At 35.9% G+C, this 12,664-nt stretch overlaps 1 protein-coding gene across 1 annotated transcript in view; it reads right to left on the reverse strand.

Moving 5' to 3' along the window:
• Nucleotides 1-12,664, reverse strand: part of LOC124361927 (S-phase kinase-associated protein 1) — a 37,817-nt gene that overhangs the window by 20,411 nt on the left and 4,742 nt on the right. The gene's annotated exons all lie outside the window — the stretch shown is intronic.

A 12,664-nucleotide genomic window follows, 5' to 3' on the forward strand; every position in this document is an offset into this window, starting at 1 on the left:
CCTCTCTTTAAAAGCATAAGACAGTTCTTACAGCCTTAAAATGCAGTTTAACTGGTTTCTCTCTGCAAGGCAAAACACTTACAGAAGTATTTCTACGCAACATACTTATGTACATAGACCATAGATAACATGCAAGTACTTGTGTAAATTATAGAACAATACTCCATAGAAGATCTATAGTTAGCATCGCCAGAGAATCTTGGTTGTGCAGCACGAATATGCACTGCCAAGTAATGCTGGTATGCAATACTCCGGGGTAGATCTACAGTTAACATCTCCAGAGAATCTTGGTTGTGCAGCACGAAAATGCACTGCCAAGTAATGCTGGTATGCAATACTCCGTGGAAGATCTACAGTTAGCATCGCCAGAGAATCTTGGTTTTGATGCACGAATACGCACTGCCAAATAATGCTGCTATGTAATACTCCAGGGTAGATCTACAGTTAACACAACCTCCAGAGAATCTTGGTTTTGCTGCACGAATACGCAATGCCAAGTAATGCTGGTATGCAATACTCCGGGGTAGATCTACAGTTAACATCTCCAGAGAATCTTGGTTGTGCAGCACGAATATGCACTGCCAAGTAATGCTGGTATGCAATACTCCGTGGAAGATCTACAGTTAGCATCGCCAGAGAATCTTGGTTTTGATGCACGAATACGCACTGCCAAATAATGCTGCTATGTAATACTCCAGGGTAGATCTACAGTTAACACAACCTCCAGAGAATCTTGGTTTTGCTGCACGAATACGCACTGCCAAGTAATGCTGGTATGCAATACTCCGGGGTAGATCTACAGTTAACATAATCTCCAGAGAATCTTCATTGTGCAGCACGAGTATGCATTGTACACTAATAATGGGACATTGGAATTCAATCAATCAATCAATCAATCTTTCTTTATTACAATATCATCAAGACATGTGATAGAGTCAAGGTACAAAATTAGCGATTTAAACTAAAGGCTTAATATTCTGCTTCAAATGTTCATGTTGTCCTGATTGCAGTTGGTGTTTTCTATAAATTCTTGAAGAGTGTAGACAGGTCTCTCAAGCAGCCACCTCTTAAGTTCCTTCTTCAGCTCCAGTCCTGTCAGGCTTCCCAGGGTTGGCGGGAGCAGGTTTTTAAGTCTTCGGCCAGCATATGTTGGTGTTTTCTCCTTAAGGGATGTGCGATGTATTGGCAGGATGCATTGTGACGCATGCCGGGTATCATAGGAGTGGAGGTCTCTTCCTGTAGGGACATTTGTTATCTGTCGACGTGCAGTATGGCTTCCTGTATGTAGAGAGCCACCACAGTCATTATTCCTAGTGTTTCGAATGCTTTTCGGCAGGACTCCCGTGGCCCAAGGTCTGCAAGGGCCCTTATTGCTTTTTTTTGAAGGATAAGTATTCGGTTGACATTAGCAGCTGATGTTCCTCCCCCATATAATGAGGCCATATCTGAAATGGGCTTCTATTAGTGCATAATATGCTGTTTTTGCTGCTTGGGGGCCACCAATTTGTTTGATCCTTCGCACAACGTAAATACCTGAGCTGATCTTCGTGCACATGCTGTCTAACGTGGTGATTCCAGGAAAGCTTATCATCCAAGGTTAGCCCGAGAAATTTCATATGTCTTTTCCATCAGTACGCCTGGGGTCTCAAGAATTTCTTCTCTCTTCCTGCTGAAATTCATCTGGGATGTCTTGGAGGGGTTTACTGCTAGTTCATTTGCTTTACAGTATTGAAATGCTTTATTCAGAGCGGTTGCTGTGTCTGTGTAAAGATCATTTGCACTGGTGTTTTTGAGCAGTATCGTTGTATCGTCTGCATACATTACTGTCATTGTATTCGGGTTCTGAATATAGCTAGCAAAATCGTTTGTCAGCAGTATGAATAAGACTGGTCCCAGGACGGATCCTTGGGGCACACCACGTGTCACTGGCAATGGGTTGGAGCGTTGCTTGCTCGTGACACGGTTTCTTGGTTTGTTGCAATTCTGTGACCTGCGTTCGCCCTTTCAGGTAGCTTATGAACCAGCTTTTTGACAAATGTCTTACTCCAAGGCCTTCTAGTTTTTCTGAGATTAATTCATGCCCTAGGCAGTCGAAGGCCTTGCTGTAGTCTAGAAAATACAGCTGTGACAAAATTTCCTTTGTCAATTTGTTCTGCAAGAAAACTCTACCAGGCTCACTATGTCAGAGGGTCGTTGACCTACCTCTTAAAAATCCGTGTTGGCTTTCTGTTACAAGATGTTGGTGGTTGAGGTGGCTCATAAAGTCTTCTCAGTGCTATTTTTTCGATTATTTTTTGGAGAATGTCGATATCAAAGAGATCGGTCTTATAGTTTTGAGTTCTGTCGTTTCTCCTTTTTTGTGCAGAGGGTATACTTTGTGGCTTATTTTGAGGTCTTGAGGGAAAGTGACCATCTTGAAAGGATTTATTTATTATGCCTGCCAGGGGGGCTGTCAATTCATTTTTGAGGTGTTTCACCATCTTTGATGAGTAGTCATCGACACCACTTGAGGATTTGGATTTTAGGGAGTCAATTATATCTTCCACTTCTTTAGGGGTGGTTCTACTCAAAAGGAGCTCTTGATGGGTGTTTTCCCTAATGTTTGTAGGTTGATCACATCATTGACTTTCTCTGGTAAGTCCGAGTGTTGTTGAAGGGTGGTTTCAGCTATCTGGGTGAAGAATGTGTTCAGTGTTCAGGTGTTCAGCCACCTCTGCGGGATCACTGGTCATTTGATTGTTGATTTTCAGCTGTATTTTTGTATTTTTATTCCTTTCTTTTTTCCCTCTTCTTTCTGAGTTTATTATATCTGCCATAAGGCTTTTGATTTATTGTCGGGACTGTTCGATGAATTCAGCTGTTGAAGTTTGTCTTAGGTTTCTCAGTTTCAGATCATAACTTTTCTTTTTGGTGATCATCTCTGCTCTGTCCCGTATGTTGCCTGTTGTTTCATGTTTGTTCAATGCTCTGATGAAGTCTTCCCTGAGAGTTTTAACTTCTTGATCATAGTACATGATATGCTTGTCCTACTTTTCTGTATCTGTTGTTTGATTTTCTTCTAGGGCATGTGTGTTCCAAAGCTGCTTTGTAGGATCGCATTGAATATGCTGTAAGCTGTCTCTGCATTCAGTGCTCTGGTGTACACTGTCCCAGTTTTTCTGTTGTGCAAGGAGTGATTTAAGACGGTTCAAGTTCCTTGTGCATAGATTTCTATTCATTGTGGCCTCTATACTGTTATCTTCAAGTTGAATGTTCACCCAGCACTGCTGTGCAATTCAATACTATGGAGTACATCTACAGTTAGCACAATCTCCAGAGAATCTTAGTTGTACAGTATGAATACTCACTGCAAACTAATGCTGGGATATTGGTATGCAATCTATGGGTAAAACATACTGACATAATGGTTTAACATTAAAAATATGAATTTATTTTAGATAGCACACTAAAAAATTTTAAAAATTGTAATAATATGAACTAAAAATCTAATAATTTTAAGCATACAAATGTTTATTATTTACTTGTTTTATAAAAAGCAAACACAAACAAATGTAGCTCATCAAACATCCAGTTAGGTGAATAAAAACTCATACTTGTTTTTACTACTAGTTTCCGAGAATATTCTACCTCTTAGGTAAATAACAATTTAACAATTTGCTTAAGGCTAGAATATTCTAATAAGATATATATATATATATATATATATATATATATATATATATATATATGCCTAGTATTTTCAAGGCTGTTTTGATGAATAAGATTAGTATTTACTAGAAACTGTTAGTATGTTCTAACAGTTTCTCTCATGCTAGCTTTTAATCACGTGCAATCATGGTGATGTTCATGCAAGTTTGGTAAAAACCTACCACAAACACAGGGAAATATGCAATTGTAAACAATACTGTAGATTTTTAACATAAGGGTTTTTGCCTGAGCATGAGGAAATACAAGACAGATCACTATGCTGGTTACGGCAAATGGTAATATTGCACTACTGTGCTGATCCAGGTCACAAACGTGTTTGTGTTTTTTTTTTATTTACGATTTTTTATTTTAAATACTTATTACATTTTAACATCCTGTATTACATTTTTCCAGAGTGAAGTGGCTAACGATGTAGGAGTTCATCGAAGTACAGTGACATAAACCAATCACCACGTTATGGTTCAAATGATTGAAAACCTCAACAAATAGATTAAATTTTCTTTAACTGGACAAGCCATGAACAAGGCCAGCTTTTTATGACAAACCCGATTGGAGCTTCAGATTGTTCTCGTCAAGAAATAAAAAAACTTCCATGTTCGAAGATGAATATATAAACAGAAAAGGTTGTCCAAGCATCAATATTCAACCAGCCTGTGACGTGATAACAGTAAATAATTACATGTGTCTCTAGAGAGTAGCTTGGTAGTGTGCATGATGCCAGAATTTGGAGAATCCCCATTAGAAATGATATTTCTCATTACAAAGGTGTGTTTTGTCTATTGGCGCATTCAGGCTATGGAATTTATACCTAGCTAATAAATCCTTTTCAGCCCCTTAGAAATCCCCAAAAAACATCTTTTAACTTAACGTTCGCAATAGAAAGAGTGATTATTGAAAGAGTATTAGGAGAGGTAAAGAAAAGTTTTACAATACTCGCAAACTGTACCCATGTATCCATTAAATAACGTTCCAGATATCATAACGACAAGTTTAAGGAGGACGGATAAGAGGAAGAAAACGACAACTCAAAACTGCTCCCATGAGTGAATGAGAACAAATGAATTGCAATGAGATATAACAATATATAACTGCAAATACAAATATGTAAATATAAATGGTGTTAAGTGTCATATTTGTAAAGTAAAATGTCATATTCTTAGCAAAATTACCAATTATTAATTTGTTTAGCAAAATTACCAATTATTAATTTGTTACCTGTTATCAAACCGACGAATTTTATAAAATTAAAAAGAAAGCCTATAGAATAAAATATGAAATACTCAAAACTGACATACAAGCAAATATGCCCACGAATATAAAAACCAATATCAAATTCAAATCTTCAAGAGTCATGACAAAAGAGATTCACTTTGACTTTGCGTTTTCAGCCAAACTAATCACAAACATCCTGTTATTCTTAAACATAACAGAGAATGTAAAAGATACAAGAGTGCACCAGAGAAGAGGACGCCTGCTGTTACGATTGCAATAAGTTTCATCCTAGCATTTACTAGGCTTCAAATATTGTAAGCGGTTAGAATATACCCAGGACAGCCGGAGTTTAAACTACCTAGCATTAGCTTATTCTTATTCTCAAACAATCATTTTTGAACGACCATCTTTATTAAGAAATTTAATGCTACTAGGGAAAATATTTTCAGCACAAACACAACACAAATTTCAACACAAAAATTAATTGACTGCAGGTATTGAAAAGTTAAACCTTTTTGTATAATTGGTTTATACACGAAGGTGGCATTTAATTCACAATAATTCATACTCATAGTTAAACTTTATATCACCTTGTACTTCATTATATAAGGCAATACAAAGGAGAGCATTAATTAGTTATTCAATCCCTTTAAAATAGATTCCTCAAAATTATACTCTGATGAATTAGTTTTTTAGGTAATATAGAAAGTAACGGAACTTTTTAATTTTTATTTCTGGGATTAAATTGTTAAGAATATATTGTACAGAAGAAACACAAATTGTAAAAATATTTCTGACAAATAAACTGACAACCCAAATAAAAATGTTAGAATGCTAAAATAATCTATGTAAACAACAATTAATTACACAATAATACCTCTCAAATTTGTTTACATGCTGCTGATAAACATAGCTAGATAATATATTATGTTTAAAATTAAAGTGACCTATAAAATAATCTAAGAGGGTTTAGATGAAATGCGGCTGCTATAAATAAAGTAATTCCATTAGGAGCACATGCCACACATACTGAAAGGTTCAGTTAAATTTACCGTTCCATACTAGTTGCCACAATCAGCACTGTTGAATTCTTCTGTGGCCAAACAAACTTCTTTCATTTGTTTATTTCCAAAGATAAATTGTAGACACCGTCAGCATTAATTTTTAAACTGAACAAATGATTTAAGCAAACCACAATTAATTATAGTTGAAACACAAATAAACATCTATATAATTAATTTTTAATTTCATTTTCAGGGCAGTCTTGACTCTGTGTACATTTTTATATACAAACTAGTTATACGTGGCTTCACATGCAAATTCCTGCTGAATAACAATGATATCATTGGCATGTTTTTTTATGACAAACAAACCACTGCTGAGATGTGTAATGATTACTGAAATATATTCTAATCTCCTGGATCATTTAAAAATAATTTGACTTATGTTTAAAGAGCAGTCTTTCAGGATCCTGAAGTCTGAGAATGTAACAGTTTTTGGAAGCAACAATAAAATAAGTCAAATTCCTGTGTAACATTCCATGATGTTTGATTATATACTAAAAGATCTGAGTTAGCACTTCTATTTTTGAGCAATGTGAAGGACTTGTAGTCAAATTTCATAGTCAAACCACTTATAATGTAATGTGATGAGGTCCTATGATTATCATTATGCAGAAGTTTGGAAATGTTTTGTAAAATCATGTTAGTGCACTGTCCCTCCGTTTTTATTCCTTCAGCTACTCTAAAGTGTTGTCTATCCTAAACAAGATAGAGGAAGTGTTAGAGGAAGCCAATGCCAAGTGTCTTACACACATGCATTAACAATTTCGTTCATCAGATTGCAATTTATAACAATATTTAATTAACAATCTGATGCCGTTGTTTTATCGTATGCAGCGACCGATTTGGAGGGACTTTCTTTGACCCTTGACTGGTTGGTATTTTCTTGGTAAGAGTGCCCTAAAAAGTGTTTTATGTGGCCGCTCCCAAACTTGTTGCGGGATTACTAGACAAAAGGTTAAAGCTAGTACAAACACACAAGGTTTAGGAAAACCTCAATTTTGGACAGATCTTCATTATTTTTCAATCAAATAAATCATAATGAAACTCACAATAAATCTAATACGGGGCTAATAATTTTGTTTTTATGTTTTTGCCCTAGTTCATAACAAAGCCGACAGTGAAAACCGTATAAAACTCCGTTGAGTAGTTCATAAAATATTGATGCACAAACAGCCCAACAAACAAAGTGACTTTAATTTATACAATGTGATGATAAACTATTATAAGGTACACCACACATAGTGTCAAGTAACATGCTTAAAGGTTGCATGCGAAATTTCAAGACTATAGCTCATTTTATTCTCAAGATGTCCTGCGGTCAGATAAACAAATATCATAAAAACAAAATTTTACATCCTCTCCCTCCTGGCAGATAAAGAAGGAAATTGTGCCTGCTTACTGAGTGATAGACTTCAATGATGCTCAACCAAATTTTATGGTTCTGTATAAACCAAAACAACACTGAAGTGTTTCAAATAAAAATTTTCCACGCCCAAAAGTCACAGGATTTGCCAATGCTCAGCAAATTATTTATTGCTAGGATAGGCTAAATTATTTTATGTTTCAAACTGTCACACACATTTGTCCATTACAATACTAAGGACTAAATAAGTTTCAAAGTGCTTTGTTACATCTAATAATTGCACATATATTTATACCTTTAAATTATTAACATTTAAAAAATAAAAACAAAGCTGAACTAAGTACTTTGGTTTTCTGGTGACTATTTTTTTGTAAAGTTTTTATTGCTGTAGATCTTAAAAATCTTCGTTGTTAGAAAGAATGGACTTCTGACTTACTTAGAAAATTACATGTTGTTATGACAATCAAATGTCATTTTCTGCATCCCAAAAGAAAGTGATGCCTGTGAAGAAGAGGCTACTCTGTCCCTATCTACTACTTCTTATAACCTATATTTACGTGAATGTTTTACATTTGGTTAACATAAATAATATGTTATTATTAGTACCAAAGTTAAAAATAATTTTCATAAGTCCTCACATGATCGGAGCTTAAATTTAGGTAATATCTAGAGATATGTTTTTCCCTTATTCACCAAAAGTGTGAGATGGTGGTGAAGGCGTTATCGTAGCTCACACTGATGGCCAGGGGCATTTCTAACCAGTATTTTAACTGTTCACATTTAAATTATGTATGTATGTATTTACCTACTTATATAGCATAATAACAGTAGTAGATATACCGTGTAGCCTCCTCTCGCGACATCGCTTCCTTTGTGGAGGCACAAAACAAGTAACAATCGACATAATAATATGTCATTTTCAGTGAGTCTATTCTTAATAAATAAGTCTGTTATTTCCAAGTAAAGTCTAATAAGTCTTTCTAATAATGTAGTTTTCTTAGGCCACCAGTATGGAAAACTTTAAAAAAAAAATGGTATCCTCAGAAAAATACCAAAGCACCCTGAACTATACTACTACTGTATAATATGAAACACCTATTATGTTATTCGGATCCTGATTTTGTTTTTTTTGTCCAGTATTATAGATAATCAGAAACATCGATGACTTGATTGTCGTTATGGCCGCTTATTATACGGCACTCCCTAAATGAATATAGTTTAATTAAGTAGGACAAGCAGGATAAGTTAATAATGTTGAAATTATGATTGGCAACTCCAGCTGTTAACTTCCCTGGCAATTAATGTACAAAATATCACTTTAACCCTTAGAACGTTAACCCTCTCCCGCTCGCATTGTTTCCAGTGCTCATGGTGAGTTCCCGCTCATGGTGCTTCTAACCTCAATTAATTCGCTCTGCCGGTCGCGCTCGGTAAAAATACGCGGCGCCTCAACTTACACACGTTCTGTCATTGTAATTAACTATAATTATATATATATATATACATATATATTTTTTTTTTTTCCTTGGGGCGGCCCTACTGCCATGCACTTAAGCCTCAAGGGCTTTTTGCGCACCCCGGAAACACCATGAGGCCTACCAGTCTACAACTTCAGCAGTTCAACAAACCGCCGAAAACAACCTATCAAGTCCTCCTGGGAAAATTCACCACCCCTGTCCAAGCTACCAAAGATGGCATACCGCTCTCTTGCTATTGCAGGGCAATCAAAGAGCAGGTGCTCAGCAGTCCCCTCCTGCTCATTACACGTTCCACAGAGCGGATCCTCCTGAAGGATGCCAACTCTGTGTAGATGCTTCCTCAGGTGACCATGCCCCGTAATGAGACCAATGATCTTAGAAGACATTGACCTTGGAGGAAGGTGACTGTAATACTATTCTACTCACTCTCAAACCCGGATGCAACCTCCACCTTCTCCCATGCTCCGCGCGAATCCATTTCGAGACAACCCTAGAGGATTCACACCTTGGAACACCGCAGTATATATTAATTATTTTACTATATATATTGGTTAAATGAAGTTGACTGTACGAGATCAGGGAGGGGGCACACGGACAGCTGGGCGCCGGTGGCGCGGGGTTTGTTGCGCAGTTACTTGGTGAAGGTCATTGTCTAGTTCACCGTCACTGCCACTGTGATCACTCTGAACTACCTCATCAATGCCACCAACCACTTCACAAGGCTCTGTTACATCACTACATTCACTTGAATCGTCGCAATCACTACTAATAACGATATCGATTTCATTGTCACGAAGTGTACGACTACAACCCGCCATTGTTTCCTCACAACTAATATAAATAGCAAAATAATAGAATAAATCTACTGTAAAAGTAAAGTGAATGGTCTCCTGATAGCGAACAATCCGTAGTAGTACAAAATATTGCTACTCGAGAGCAGAACTTATCGGCTCTAGTGGGTAGAGCAGTGCGTGCCGATCTGTGCCGTTTAAGCTGCAGTAGCTATGTGGTGGCCGTGCCGATTCATGCCTTGCGAGTGGGAGAGGGTTATATATATATATGTATTACTGTACATTCCCCTAGCATGCTATATTAAAATTTAGGTTACTGAAGTTATTGCAAATAAAAAAAATCCTGAATTTTGTTACAGATTTTTATATTTCTTTGTAGCCTACGTTTTATAATGTCACTGACAAATTAATCGAAGTTTTCATCATATTGGGTTAGCCATTTTTATGGTTAGTTTAATATCAAACTAAAAAGAATTCACTGTAAACACAAATACGATCACTATTTCAAAGAAATAGAAGTCCTACATTACACAGGAACAAAGTTTACACACCGGTCTCAAGAGTTGCAATAGCACTCTCCCCATAAGGAAAAACCATCAAATGCACCTGCGTACACTCCAAAATGGTGGTCGGTAGCTACATAGGGCAGAATACGATAAGCAGACCCGGTTTTTATATCGCTTATTACAATCAAAGATACTTTATATATCAAATAACAGAACTATCAATCAATATAGACGTATCTAAAATACTAAATTAAAGCCACATGTTTCAAATTAATAAGTTTGAATCTAGTTGAAAATAGTTTAAACAATTAGACTAATTAATATCAATAATAATAAAGGAACCATAACCATTTACTAAACAATAAAATTAAGAAAGGTGACAGGAAAAATGTAATTTCAAAAATAAAGAAAATGTAACAACAAAACAAACATCTTGAAACCGAGAAAGACAGAGTAAATCATCTCTAAGCGTTAGTTTGTTTAGTTTTCTAAGTTAAATAAATATCTTTTTTATTTAAAAGAAGTTACTTATAGAATAAATTGTGTTTAGAATGTGAAAAAATTATTTAGTTATTATTAAAATTAATTAATATTGGTTGATTATATCGATGTGTATAAGAATTAAATATTGTTTGATAATTTCAATATAAAAAAACCAGGTCTGCTTATCGTACTCTATCCACTAAATAAACACCGGAGCGTAACTGTTTCTGACAATCAATCGAAATTCCAGAGCATTCTATCACAATAGCAACAGGCTAATAAAGCGAATCTCGTTTCCGGTGTGGTAAAAATACATTTTAAAATAACGCGTACAAATTGACTAAACTTTCAACAAACCAATAATAGTATAAAAAACAAACAAAAGTTTAATAAATAAGCAAAACTAACGTAACCATAAATTCGTATGTACAAAATATAAACTTACATGACACGTGGTAACTTCCGATCACATAAAAATAGCTATTCTTGATTTAAAATAACACATGATTACACAACAAACTTATGTCATTAAAAAAAAACACAATAAGCAATTAAAAAGGAATAAATTAATTTCTTAATATTGTTACTGCACACATAATATACAATCAAACATAAAAATCTTTCAAAACTAATTAATTAACTGAATTAGAATTAACGAGCCTTTAGAATACAAGTAGACGCCAATGTTGAATGGACTGGATGGACCGGTGGATGGAGCACTAAATTAAACTATTGTACACTCAATCATAATAAAATTAACGGCTTTTACAGTACAAAAATGGTAATTTCAGTCGATAGTCTTTATAAACATTACGAATTAAAACAGAACAAGATTGTGTTTTTGACACAGGGTGGCTGATATTTAGTGCCAAAACGCGCCACGAGTGCGTGCAGTGGCTTAGTGCTCGGCAATTATGGTGTTACTGGTTATTACGTCTCAACACAGCTTGAATACATGTGTTTCATTTCCCAGACGCGGAAAAAATGGTGAAAGTATTTAAAGCTTTTCCACATCTCACTAACGATGTCGTAAATGTATGCATAAATAGATAGATGCATCTACAAAATAGGCATTGATTTTAAATCTTACGACACCAGCAATGGGCAGTGTGCTTCCAGCGGTATGGTTTGAACATAAAAGGGGATAAAATTCCCTGCTTGGTCATATCAGACCTCTTACTATTAAATGGCCCGTATGAGCGGTTCACACGAGCAAGAGTTACACAAGCCAAATTACGACGATCGGTCCTGCCGCGATTTCACACAGGACACAAAAATAATGCGGATGAAACGCAAATAAAAGCTGTCGGCTGTGGCAGAGATATCGCGGGACCCTTTTAGACGGCCAAGACAGGTTTCAGCGTTTTATTGCGACTCAAGTTCCCCTTCCCCGCCTCATTCAGCAGTAGTTTCTCAATGAAACAGCATCAATGAAGAATATTTTGTACTTTTTCTAATGCTTCCCTGTTTTGTAATTTGTCAACACAGAAGAGACTGAAAAGTGCCAAGACAGTTTAGAGTTTATTATATATTGAGTTCCAGGTTTCTATCAAGTCCGTTTTATCTAATGCTACTACACTCAAGAGCTTAGGGAAGACTCCAGAATTTTAAAATATTATTAACAAATGTCCGAAAAATCATTCAACGAACAAGTATGGTACATTAACTTATTTCTTGATTCCAAAACAAAGAATTACACTCTACTTCTATAATAAGCTATATATTATATATGAGTATACAAAGTTTAAGTCAACACATTTTTAACAGTAAAACAATGTTAATATCATCAGAACTGAAATGAAATACCTGTATTCAAGCTGAGTTGAGATGAGAGAACCGGCAACGCCATAAATGCCACGAGTGCTGTGCCACTGCACATGCTCGTGGTGCATTTAGGCGCTACACACTGAAATCGGCCATTCTGTGTGAAAGCACCGACGCTCACCCATTATTTACAACTCCATAAGTCCAACAGACAAGCAGTCGGTGAAAGAGAACGAAAAGCCGAGTTCAGCTTGTTGTAGCCTGTGTAAGACCTGCGTAAGTAGCACACTGAATC

The sequence above is a fragment of the Homalodisca vitripennis genome, chromosome 5 (genome assembly GCF_021130785.1).
Source record: "Homalodisca vitripennis isolate AUS2020 chromosome 5, UT_GWSS_2.1, whole genome shotgun sequence".
Lineage (NCBI taxonomy): Eukaryota > Metazoa > Arthropoda > Insecta > Hemiptera > Cicadellidae > Homalodisca > Homalodisca vitripennis.